The following is a 12,489-nucleotide window of genomic DNA, read 5'->3' on the forward strand; positions in this document are numbered from 1 at the left end:
GAAAGCCAGATTAATGAGTTAGCGAGATCTGTCAAACCAGAATTTGAGCATACTCAGAATTTCCTGTTTCCAGAAAGAGAGCTTGACGTATAGCCTGATCAGAATCCATAGCAACAAATGCTCTGTAAGCAAGCATGCTACCTACTAGGTTAACTTGATCTTAGCCTGGCCTGGTGAATAAAGACAGGGCTCTCGGCCACAGATTCTTGTCCGTCCCTATGGACTGTCCATTTGCGGAAAATCCAAATTACATCGGAGCCTGCATTGTCCCCAATGCATTACAAAGGGAATTACTTGGACCTCGAGTAGATCCTTTAGATCAGTGGCTCTCAACCAGGGGTGCTAGGACCCCTGGGTGTTCTTGAAAAGACTCACGATACTATAGGTTGGGAACCACTACGTTAGATCATTCAGAAGGTTTTCTTTAGGAACGTTATATATTTTTTTCCGCAGAATTAATCATATCTGGCCAACATACTCAACCAGTAGCACTGTAACCCAAAGCAGTTTTGCTGTGACTGCAACGCAAACTGTATTGCTTAGCGATTAAAAAAGAAAATATCCACTGGAAGTTTCCTGTACAACGTGGGTAATGCGGAACGATTTGGCAACTGTGTAGAGCCGTAAGAAGTCTGCCTCGCATTGTAGAGATGTTCCTGTAGTGGCTTCCTATCCTCTTTACCACAGCCACTGCCAAGCCTGAAGCGGGGTTGTTTGGTACGCATACAGTCCACACTCAAGGTTTCCAAACGGCCAAACGACATCCAGGGATATGGTGCAACAAAAATGTTTATTCTTCTTATATCTAACAAAGAAATCATTATCCAATCAACTTAAAGCATAGATTACCCCCCCCCCAAAGGCCCAACTTCCTTCCTTTATTCTAACACACTTACCACAATACAAAGAATGGGCAAGGGGGGGGGGCAAAAACTGAGTTACACTAACAACAAATGAATATATCTCAATCAGGTAAATATAAATCATAAAGGTACGTATCTAATATTTCATCATTTACATTAATATTTACTATATTTACACAAATATACATGGAGCTCGGTATGTTCAGTCTTTTACACAAATATGTCCAAATCGGCTCTAACATACCGGCCCCTAATTGTTGACGGCCTGAATGCACAACAATGACTTAATATTCAGACATAGAGCCAATACACAAAACATTCTATACCAGAGCACTATTACAGTTCATAGCTATATACAAATATACAAGGTGGCATATAGGAAAATAGTCCATTGATCTCAGTCTGAGTTGAAGTGTAAAGGTGTTCAACTTCCAAAAATGTCAAGAGTTTGACGTCCAAAAATGTATGACTACGACATCAACGAATCAGAGATGCATGTGATTCTAAGATGGAGCACTGTGTGTGTGTGTGTCACTCCGTCGCCTCAAGGAGCAGACACTTTATTGATAGGTCTCTGTAAGATATTGGTCTTAGTCTTAACCATGACTCTCCGGAAAAGACCTTTGGCCCGTGGCAAAGCCTCCACCACACGCCCCATTAGCCAAGAGTTCCTTGGGGCGGTGTCATCGACGATGACCACTAGGTCACCAAGACTGAAGTTTCTCTTAGTTTTGTTCCACTTGTTCCGCTCCTGCATAAGTGGAAGATACTCCCTGATCCATCTCTTCCAGAAGAGGTCAGTGATATATTGTACTTGCTTCCATCTCCTTCATGAGTATAGGTAGCTTCTCTGGAATAGTCCTGGTGGCAGGACTGGCTTAGCTTTCAGATGAAGCAGATGGTTCGGAGTCAGGGGTTCTAGATCATTAGGGTCATTTGTTACAGTAGTGATTGGTCTGTCGTTCATAATCGCCTCAACTTCACACAAGGCTGTCTGCAAAGCCTCATCATCCAGTACTTGCTCTTTAAGGACTGAATAGAGGATCTTTTTCACCAGTCGGATCAACCTCTCCCATACCCCCCCATGGTGGGCTCCAGAGGGAGGGTTGAATGACCATATCACTCCTTCCTTCAGTAATTCATTTTGAATCTTGTTGTGATCCAGCTCTTTCAGAGCTTCTCCTAGCTCTCTGTGTTCCAACAAAGTTGGTGCCATTGTCTGTTCTGATACTTGTTACTGGTCCCCTTCGACGGGGGCAGGGTATTGATGCAGGAATCAGCATCCAGATAACTAGCAACTTCTAGATGGGCAGCTCGACTCACAAAGTAAAGATCACACCATACCGCTTCACATGAACGCGGCCTCGCTTCACCTCTATGGGGCCGAAGTAATCTATGTCCACATGGGTGAAAGGCGGCAAATCAGGTGACATGTCTTTGTTGCATTTCCTGGCCATCGGAATTGCAGGTACAGTAGGCTCCGGTCATTTGACTGCCAGTGATGCTTTGCTAATCTCAAATTGATAAGACTAGACAACATGACGAATAGCCTAATTTATCTTGCAGATTCCAAGCGTCATTGGTTCTATAGATGGGACATATCCTCAGTCAAAGACCCTTTGAACCAGATGGAGACTACGTGAATAGAACATCTTTTCACAGCATAATCAGGTAGCTATTGAATAGTGTAGCCTACATCTTCACCAAACCAAGTCATTTTCAGAAACAGTCATTCAACTCAATGATCTTCCTTCCTTTTTTTGTCTGCGACTCCCATGGGGTTACAACTGAACATAGTACACATTGTTTCCCATGTTGTTACAACTGAACATAGTACACATTGTTTCCCATGTTGTTATGAAAATTATTATTCATCCTACATAGGCTATGGAATGGGCATACCATTGCAACTGTGACAGGCTACTACAACTTACACAGTATTTATCCAGAGCCTTGACATGTAATATCACCAGTGTTGAAATAACACTTCTCTATAAATTGAAAGCTTTATTGCTAATCAGTCATGTGTGTAAGCTAGGCCTATTAGATATTAAGTTTACTCTGTCATTTTCTGCCAGGCTCCCTCTGGCTTTTGCGGCAGGGGATGGATTACTTTTTTTTTGGTAAATATGTGAACATATTTGTTGTGTGTTACAATTGTTTCTTGTTTGGTGCTATGTCTTTTTTGACTCCATATCTATCATCTACCTTTTTGAATGTTGCATGCAACCTGAGATTCGCTTAGCCTAATTACTTAAACGAGAAGCAGACGTTCTGGAACCAAGAAATTCCGGACTCCCTTATCTGGTTAAGGAAAGCCGGATATGTTCAGGGAATCCTGAATTAGTTAAACCATCTTTCAGGAATACCCCCCAGGTTGAGCTTACTCTTTTAAAGCAAGGTCAGCACAGATGTTCTCGTTTGACCCACGCATTGGTCAAACATTTTGTCTAAAATGTACTAGAATAGAAGTCTTCAGCCACCAGAGATGCAAAACATTTGTTTTATTACAACTCATTAAAAAATAAGAGAAATTCACCAACAAATCATTACGTTTCACATGGTTGAACAGTGGCTTTTGTATAAACTTGTCCGAGGTCTGGGAACAAAACAACAATGTATATCCCAGGTGGTCTCTGTGTCCTTTAGCCATCTTCTGTTATTTATTGAGCGGACAAGGAGTTTGCTAATGCACAAAAGGATCTAGCTACTAGGCTAGAGGCTACCCACATAATAGCTCAAACATACTCCACACACACTATTGAAAACCACTTGCTCTTTTTTTTTATCAGCAAGATAAAGACATGAATAAAGACAAGAATTCAATCAATTATAAAGCCCTTTTTACATCAACAGTTGTTAGTGGTTGCAGGTTTACCTGCCTCATCTGAAGCCTCTTATTTTAGGGTGCTGCTATAGGAAATGTATTTTCTTGGTGACCTAAACATTGACTGGTTATCATCTAGATGTCCTCTCAAGAGGAAGCTTCTTAATGTGACTAATACCTGTAACATAACCCAGGTTGTCACTCAACCAACTAGTTTATACCATGGTGTCGGATCTGTGACACATCCTCTTCTATTGATTGTGTCTTCACCAATGATGCAGAGCTTTGCTCCAAAGCAATATCAGCTCCCACTGGCTGTAGCAGTGACCCTTACATTGTGGCAATAACAAGGAAAGCCAAAGGTAGGGCCTAAAGTTATCTATAAGAGATCAAATTTCTCAGGACTCTTTTGTTGAAGATGTACATTTACATTACATTTAATGTAAAAACATTTTTGTTGGTTTGATGTGTATAAGGAGGAGAATCCAGTTGCAGCACTTGGAGTATTTGTACAATTATTCTTGTCAATTGTTGACAAACATGCACCTGTTAAGAAACTAACTGTGAGAACTGTTAGATCCCCCTGGACCGATGATGAATTGAAAATGTGTATGGTTCAAAGAAGTGATGCAAAGGAGGTGACCAACCAGCTCAGCTGATTGGTTGACACATTGTAAATTGAGAAATTTTGTACAAATAAATTATATTACCAAAACAAAAAAACAAGGGGAAAAACTAGAATATCTTAAATGATATTATGGGCAGAAAACCCATTCCATCGTTCATTGAAGTTGATGGGTAATTTTTAACAAAACCTTTTGATATGGCCAATCATTTCACCTGTAAAGTAGACAAACTGAGAAGTGAAATGACAACATTGAACAGTGAACCATCATAGTTGTGTATTGAAGATCTAATAATGAAAGAGAAGTATTGATGTTTTGAATTTGGTCAAGATTGTGTGGAAGAGGTGGGAAAACGGTTGTTGTCCATCAATAATGATAAGCCACCAGGTATAGACAACCTTAACAGGAAACAATTGAGAATGGTAGCAGACTGTATTGCCAACCCTATTTGCTGTGTCTTTAAACAATGACTAAAGGAGTGTGTGTCCACAGGTGTGGAAGGAAGCTGAAATAACTGACTCAGATGACTGTCAATCATATGTATATACTGTATTCTATACCATCTACTGCAGCTTGCCTATACTGCATGACCATCGCTCATCCATATATGTATATGTACATATTCTTATTCATCCCTTTACATTTGTGTGTATAAGGTAGTCGTTGTGAGATTGTTAAATTACTTGTTAGATATTACTGCACTGTCGGAACTAGAAGCACAAGCATTTCGTTACACTCACATTAACATCTGCTAACCATGTGTATGTGACCAATAAAATGTGATTTGATTTGACACATACAAGCAAGCAAAGAAATACACTACAAAGACACTCCTCTCTGCACCATACTGAGCAGCACCTAACACTTACCCTACCCGAAACCGGGTTCGTATCCAAATCCCAACCCTCACCTCCCCAAACACTGATACATCCCACTCTTTCCCTTCTTTGAGCCCATCCCTCTTTTTATTCATGTCTCGTCAAGTCTGGTGTTTTGTTTTGAGTCCTGTTCTGTTATTTTTCTGTTTCATTTCTTTAATTGTTAAAAGACTTTGGGTCCTTGAAAAGCACTACATAAGTCCCATGTATTATTATTATTAGATAAACTGGGACAACATTATTATAGTCTTAATTTGACTTCAATGTCAATTACATTTTGTGTGATTAGGAAACTTTGAGGATTTCAGAAATGTGTTGGGCTAATATGTTGGATAAGATGTCTGAACAGGTTACAACAAGAGAGAAATACAAAATGTGTCCCACTTTGTTCTGAATTCACTGAAATAACAATACTAATAACAGTAATAAGAACATTTTTACAAGATATAGTACAACAAGAAGCAAGCAAAGAAAAAACCTGCCGAACCTGAGGGAGTGAATGTTATTTATAATAAGGGTTACATGGAGAAAATCTGACCTCTGAAATGAAAATGGATGGCCCTCCCTTCAGCAAATGTATTTTCCCTAAACCGTCCCTGAATGCTTGAAAAAAAAAACAAGTGACCCTCCCCTATACCCAAAATAATAATTAAAATATAAAATGGATAGCAGAGAACATTTCTACCATTTACCCTCACCTCTTGGACAGACGAGAGCCTTAGAACTGCAGTTTTAGAAACTGTTCTTTGTCCTGTAAGCAAAGCAAAGCAGGAATTTTGATAGCGCACAGGGCTGTGGGCCAGAAGGTTGTGTGTTCCCATACCGGTGTGGACAAGAGTAGGGTTGGAAAGATCTCCTTAATAGTAAAAGCATTTCATGAATCTATCATTGTATTTGCAGGTCTGAGGAAAAAAACTAGCCTTTTACAAACATTTCATGCAATTGCATTTGATTGTACATATCCCAATTTTTTTTTATGCCATACAAATGACAGAAATTACAGGCTAAGAATGGACAGAGATAGGTCTGTGTTCATCTTATCATTTTTCTCCAACGCCAAATCAGTGTGTCTTGTTTGCAACGAAATCTGAGATGTCATTAGGAATCTGAGAATAGTACTGTCAAAAGTTAGGCCTGCCGATGCAAAAATATTTAAGCTTGAAAGGATCTGCCCCTTTTTTTCAATTTTCGCCTAAAATGACATACCCAAATCTAACTGCCTGAAGCTCAGGCCCTGAAGTAAGGATATGCATATTATTGATACCATTTGAAAGGAAAAACTTTTGAAGTTTGTCTAAATGTGAAAGGAATGTAGGAGAATATAACATATTAGATCTGGTAAAAGATAATACAAAGGAAAAAACAACTTAAAAGAATAATAATTGTACCATCTTTGAAATGCAAGAGAAAGGGCAAAATGAATTATTCTTGCGCAGACGCAATTTAGACTTTGGCCACTAGATGGCAGCACTGTAAGTGCAAAGTTTTAGAGTGATCCAGTGAAATCTTGCATATCTATTCAAAATGTTGTATCAAGACCAAATGTGCCTAATTGGTTGATTCATACATTTTCAAGTTCATAATTGTGCACTCTCCTCAATAGCATGGTATTCTTTCACTCTAATAGCTACTGTAAATTGGACAGTGCAGTTCGATTAAGAAGAATTTAAGCTTTCTGCCCATATAAGAAATATATCTATGTCCTGTGAATTATTTTTGTTTCTTACAACCTCATGCTAATCACATTAGCCTACATTAGCTCAACCTTCCTGCAGACGGGACACCAATCCTGAAGAAGTTCTGCTGGCTGCTTCTGTGGCTTAACCCAACAAGAGAAGGTCACAATTGTTTTCCTAAAAGCTGTCTGGGTGTAAACATCTTCTATTGTACAGAAAGTGAATATCTTAATCAATTGATAGTGACAGAATTAGATTACTTCCCATGCAAGTTAATGTTTTGTCTCCTCTGCTGTAGAAAGTTGTAGCTCAGCCTCTGAATGTAAAAGAAACTAACAATGATATCATCATATGCATCGGAGTCACGTCTTTCCCAGGTATTTTACAGCTTGTTTCTAACAAAGCATTGTAGACCAAAGTGCTGTTATATAATTGGATCAGTTTTATTGTAAGCTAACAAAGGGTAGCTCTGTGCTTTTTGCCATTTTCTAAAGTAGGCCTATGGCATACCCTCTCATACTCCCTCAATTTGAGGCTTGGTTTTTAACTGAACAGCCCTTCACTGACACGGAGATAGACTATTTTACGGTGGGTGGAGGAATGCAGGCTGCTATATCAAATCTATGGATATAGCAGCCTATAGCCTAATTGTATCTGTCAAATAGCTAGGCTTACCTCTTATTTCTTAAATAGGAAGAAACAAACTCCAACACAAAGCTCTCTTGTTGTTAGTAAGTCTCTAAAATAAGAGGGTTTAAATTAATTATGCCTACTGCAATTTGCCTACTTTCAGCACCGTGAGTTGTCCATTTCCGATTGATTGTGCCCAGCTGCTGCTTCAAGTTTCAGCACCACAATGTAAGTTACTCGAATCTGGCTTATTGTGAGGTCAATAACTCTGATAAATAGGCCTACATCATGAGCAAGAAACATATTCCCCATCTTCACACTCTCCTTCTCAAATTGAACAGAACATAGGTTGTAGGCTAGTCCGCATAAATGTTTTGGACAAGGCCTAATCAAAAACTATTTTTGGAAGAAGCCTTTGACTCCTCTTGAACTGCCACCGTAGACCTACACAGCACAGCCATTGGTTAGGCAGTGCACACACAAAAAAATTGATCAGCAAGAGCAGAGCAGGCCGGGGCTCAGGGTTGGAATATCCATCACTTACTGTGGTATGCATAGTTCAGTACAAATATGCTTCAAAATACTAAAACCTTCCCTTGACTGAAATTGAAAAAGCATGACCCTCCCCCATTTCCTTCTGGGTAAATATTGCAGGGGAAATATTTGGAGTGTTTATCTGTCCAGATAAAAAAATATATATAAAAACACAAGTACCCCCACTTCTAAAACCAAAGTTGCACCCCTGAACTGTTGTGTAAATGTAAACTCTCCCTCAGCAAGTAGATTCCACTCAAGGGATAGTATATTCATTAGAATTTATTTCCCAGTTAATTTGGTTATGAGAATGTTGGGTTTCCCAAGATGTTCGGTGCTTGCTTCTCAAACCGGCTAGCTAGCTAAATAGACGGCTCTGCAGTGCATCGCAAACAGAAGGCCTGTAATAGCCAATCACAACACTGGACTGGCCAATGGCAGGAATTTGTACGTTCGTCCATCACTCCACTGAACGTGACCCATTAGGTGTCAAGACTTTAGAGAAAGCAATTTGAGAAATTGAAGCGAAAACTTGCCAATGGCAAGTGACTTTCTGGTGGACAATTAAATGCGTCCAAATGAATGTTTTACACATTTGAATCGCGGATCTTTGCTTACTGTTCTATATGTACTATTAAAGACATTTTTATTTTTGATCTGTGACAATGATGTTCTGCTCGCTTAAAGTTACACAAGATCTCAAGTTTAATTATAGCGCTCTCGACTGGCATGTGCACTCGTGGGACCCGTCCTCTGCTCGCTCGACCACATTTCTTCTCTGTCGACTCAGTGCAATGATGTGCAATGATGTTTCATCTTGCTAACGTGCACCATCTCGTGCATGTTCGACTTTTGAATTGGATTTGCACCCATACTGGGCCGCCAGAAACTTGTGGTGAGGTGGCATTTTCCACAGCACTGGTGATTTAGTTAAATAAAATATATCATGAAATGCGTTAAAAAGAGGGACTCAACGTCGACAGTGAAGAGGTGATTCCGGGATGATGGGCTTCTAGGCAGGGTTGTAAAGAAAAAGCCGTATCTCAGACTGGCCAATAAAAAGAAAAGATTAAGATGGGCAAAAGAACACAGACACTGGACAGAGGAGCTCTGCTTAGAAGGCCATCATCCTGGAGTCGCCTCTTCACTGTTGACATTGAGACTGGTGTTTTGTGAGTCTATTTAATGAAGCTGCCAGTTGAGGACTTGTGAGGCGTCTGTTTCTCAAACTAGACACTAATGTACACCGGGGCCTCCCACTCCTCTTTCTAGTCTGGTTAGCGCCAGTTTGCACTGTTCTGTGAAGGGAGTAGTATTCAGCATTGTACGAGATCTTCAGTTTCTTGGCAATTTCTCGCATGGAATAGCCTTCATTTCTCAGAACAAGGATAGACTGACGAGTTTCAGAAGAAAGTCTTTGTTTCTAGCCATTTTGAGCCTGTAATCCAACCCACAAGTGCTGATTCTCCAGATACTCAACTAGTCTGAAGAAGGCCAGTTTTATTGCTTCTTTATTCAGAACAACAGTTTTCAGCTGTGCTAACATAATTGCATAAGGGTTTTCTAATGGTCAATTCGCCTATTAAAATGGTAAACTTGGATTAGCTAACAACGTGCCATTGGAACACAGGAGTGATGGTTGCTGATAATGTGGCCTCTGTATGCCTATAGATATTCCATTAAAAATCAGCTGTTTCCAGGTACAATAGTCATTTACAATGTTAATGTCTACACTGTATTTCTGATCAATTTCGTGTTATTTTAATGGAGAAAAAATGTGCTTTCGTTTAAAAAATAAGGGAATTGTTTAGTGACCCCAAACTTTAGAATGGTAGTGGAAACATATCTAACTCATCATATGAGCTAAACTGCGTGAGCATCTACCTTAACTCGACAGCTAAGCTGTCAAATAAAAGGAAAATTAGGCAATGTATAGCCTATAAATATCTGCACCTAGTAAACATGACAAACCATAACCTAAGCTCAGCAGATATAAACACAAATTACTCTAGCCTTCATTTCGGTGGCTAGTTAGCAGGTTGTCTGTATTACTAGCTAGTGAAAGTGACAGCTGAAGTTGACGCTTAGTGAGCGCTGCCCAAATTTACCAAAACACACAACTTTTCTTGCCTGACAGACTAACTAGTTAGCTAGCTAGTTATAGCAAGCAGCTTGAGCCGTTCCTATATGAATTACAGTACCAGTCAAAAGTTTGGACACCTACTCATTCAATGTTTTTTCTTAATTTTGACTTTTCTACATCAAAATGATGAAATAACATATGGAATCATTTATTAACCAAAAAAGTGTTAAACAAATCCAAATATATTTGAGGTAATTCAAAGTAGCCACCCTTTGTCTTGAAAACAGCTTTGCACACTCTTGGCATTTTCTCAACCAGCTTCATTAGGTAGTCACCAGGAATGCTTTTCCAACAGTCTTGAAGGAGTTCCCACATATGCCTAGCACTTGTTGGCTGCTTTTCCTTCACTCTGCGGTCCAACTCATCCCAAACCATCTCAATTGGGTTGAGGTCAATTTATTGTAGAGGTCAGGTTATCTGATGCAGCACTCCATCCCTCTCCTTCAGCCTGGAGGTGTGTTTTGGGTCAATGTCCTGTTTGAAAAACAAATGATAGTCCCACTAAGTGCAAACCAGATGGGATGGTATATCGCTGCAGAATGCTGTGGTAGCCATGCTGGTTAACTGTGCCTTGAATTCTAAATAAATCACTGACAGTGTCACCAGCAAAGCAGCCCCACACCATCACACCGTCTCCTCCTCCATGCTTCATGGTGGGAACCACACATGTGGAGATCATCCGTTCACCTATTCTGCATCTCACAAAGACAAGGCGGTTGCAACCAAAAATCTAAAATTTGGACTCATCAGACCAAAGAACAGTTTTCCACCAGTCTAATGTCCATTGCTCGTGTTTCTTGGCCCAAGCAAGTCTCTTATTATTATTAGTGTCCTTTAGTAGTGGTTTCTTTGCAGCATTTAGACCAAGAAGGCCTGATTCGCGCAGTCTCCTCTGAACAGTTGATGATGAAAATGCGTCTGTTACTTGAACTCAGTGAAGCATTTATTTTGGCTGCAATCAGAGGTGCCGTTAACTCTAATGAACTTATCCTCTGCAGCAGAAGTAACTCTGGGTCTTCCTTTCCTGTGGCAGTTCTCGTGAGAGCCAGTTTCATCATAGCACTCGTGTTTTTTGCGAATGCACTTGAAGAAACTTTAAACGTTTTTTAAATTTTCCGGATTGACTGACTTTCATGTCTTAAAGTTATGATGGACTGTCGTTTCCCTTTGTTTAGTTGAGCTGTTCTTGCCATAATATGGACTTGGTCATTTGCCAAATAGGGTCATCTACTGTATAATACCCCTACCTTGTCACAACACAACTGATTGGTTGAAACGCATTCAGAAGGAAAGAAATTACACAAATTAACTTTTAACAAGGGACACCTGTTAATTGAAATGCATTTCAGGGGACTACATCATGAAGCTGATTGAGAGAATGCCAAAAGTGTGCAAAGCTGTCATCAAGGCAAAGGGTGGCTACTTTGAAGAGTCTGAAATATAAAATATATTTTGATTTGTTTAAGCCTTTTTTGGTTAGTACATGATTCCACGTGTTATTTCATAGTTTTTATGTCATCACTATTATTCTACAATGTAGAATATAGTAAAAAACAAAGAAAAACCCTTGAATGAGTAGGTGTATCCAAACTTTTGACTGGTACTGTATTTACAGTGCATTCAGAAAGTATTCAGACCCCTTGACTTTTCCACATTTTATTACATTACAGCCTTATTCTAAAATGAAATTAATAAATGTTCTTCCTAATAAATCTACACACATACCTCATAATGACAGGGCGAAAACAGGTTTTTCAAAATAATAAACTGAAATATCACATTTACATAAGTATTCAGACCCTTTACTCAGTACTTTGTTGAAGGAAATGTCCACCAGTGCTGTTGCCAGAGAATTTAATATTAATTTCTCTATCATAAGCCGCATCCAATGACATTTCAGAGATTTTGGCAGACCACGTGTAAGCACTCCAGCCCAAGATTTCCACACCCGGCTTCTTCACATGTGGGATTGTCTTAGACCAGCCACCCAGACAGCTGATGAAACTGTGGGTTTGCACAACCAAAGAATTTTTGCACAAACTGTCAGAAACTGTCTCAGGGAAGCTCATCTACAGGGTGTTGACCTGACTGCAGTTCGGCATCGTAACTGACTACAGTGGGCAAATGCACACCTTTGATTGCCACTGGCATGCTGGAGAATTGTGGTCTTCACAGATGAAACACAGTTTCAACTGTACCAGGCATATGGCAAACAGCCTGTATGGCATTGTTTGTTGATGTAAACTTTGTGAACAGAGTGCCCCATGGTGGCAGTGGTGTTATGATATGGGCAGGCATAAGCTATGGACAAC

Source organism: Oncorhynchus masou, chromosome 17 (assembly GCF_036934945.1).
Source record: "Oncorhynchus masou masou isolate Uvic2021 chromosome 17, UVic_Omas_1.1, whole genome shotgun sequence".
Lineage (NCBI taxonomy): Eukaryota > Metazoa > Chordata > Actinopteri > Salmoniformes > Salmonidae > Oncorhynchus > Oncorhynchus masou.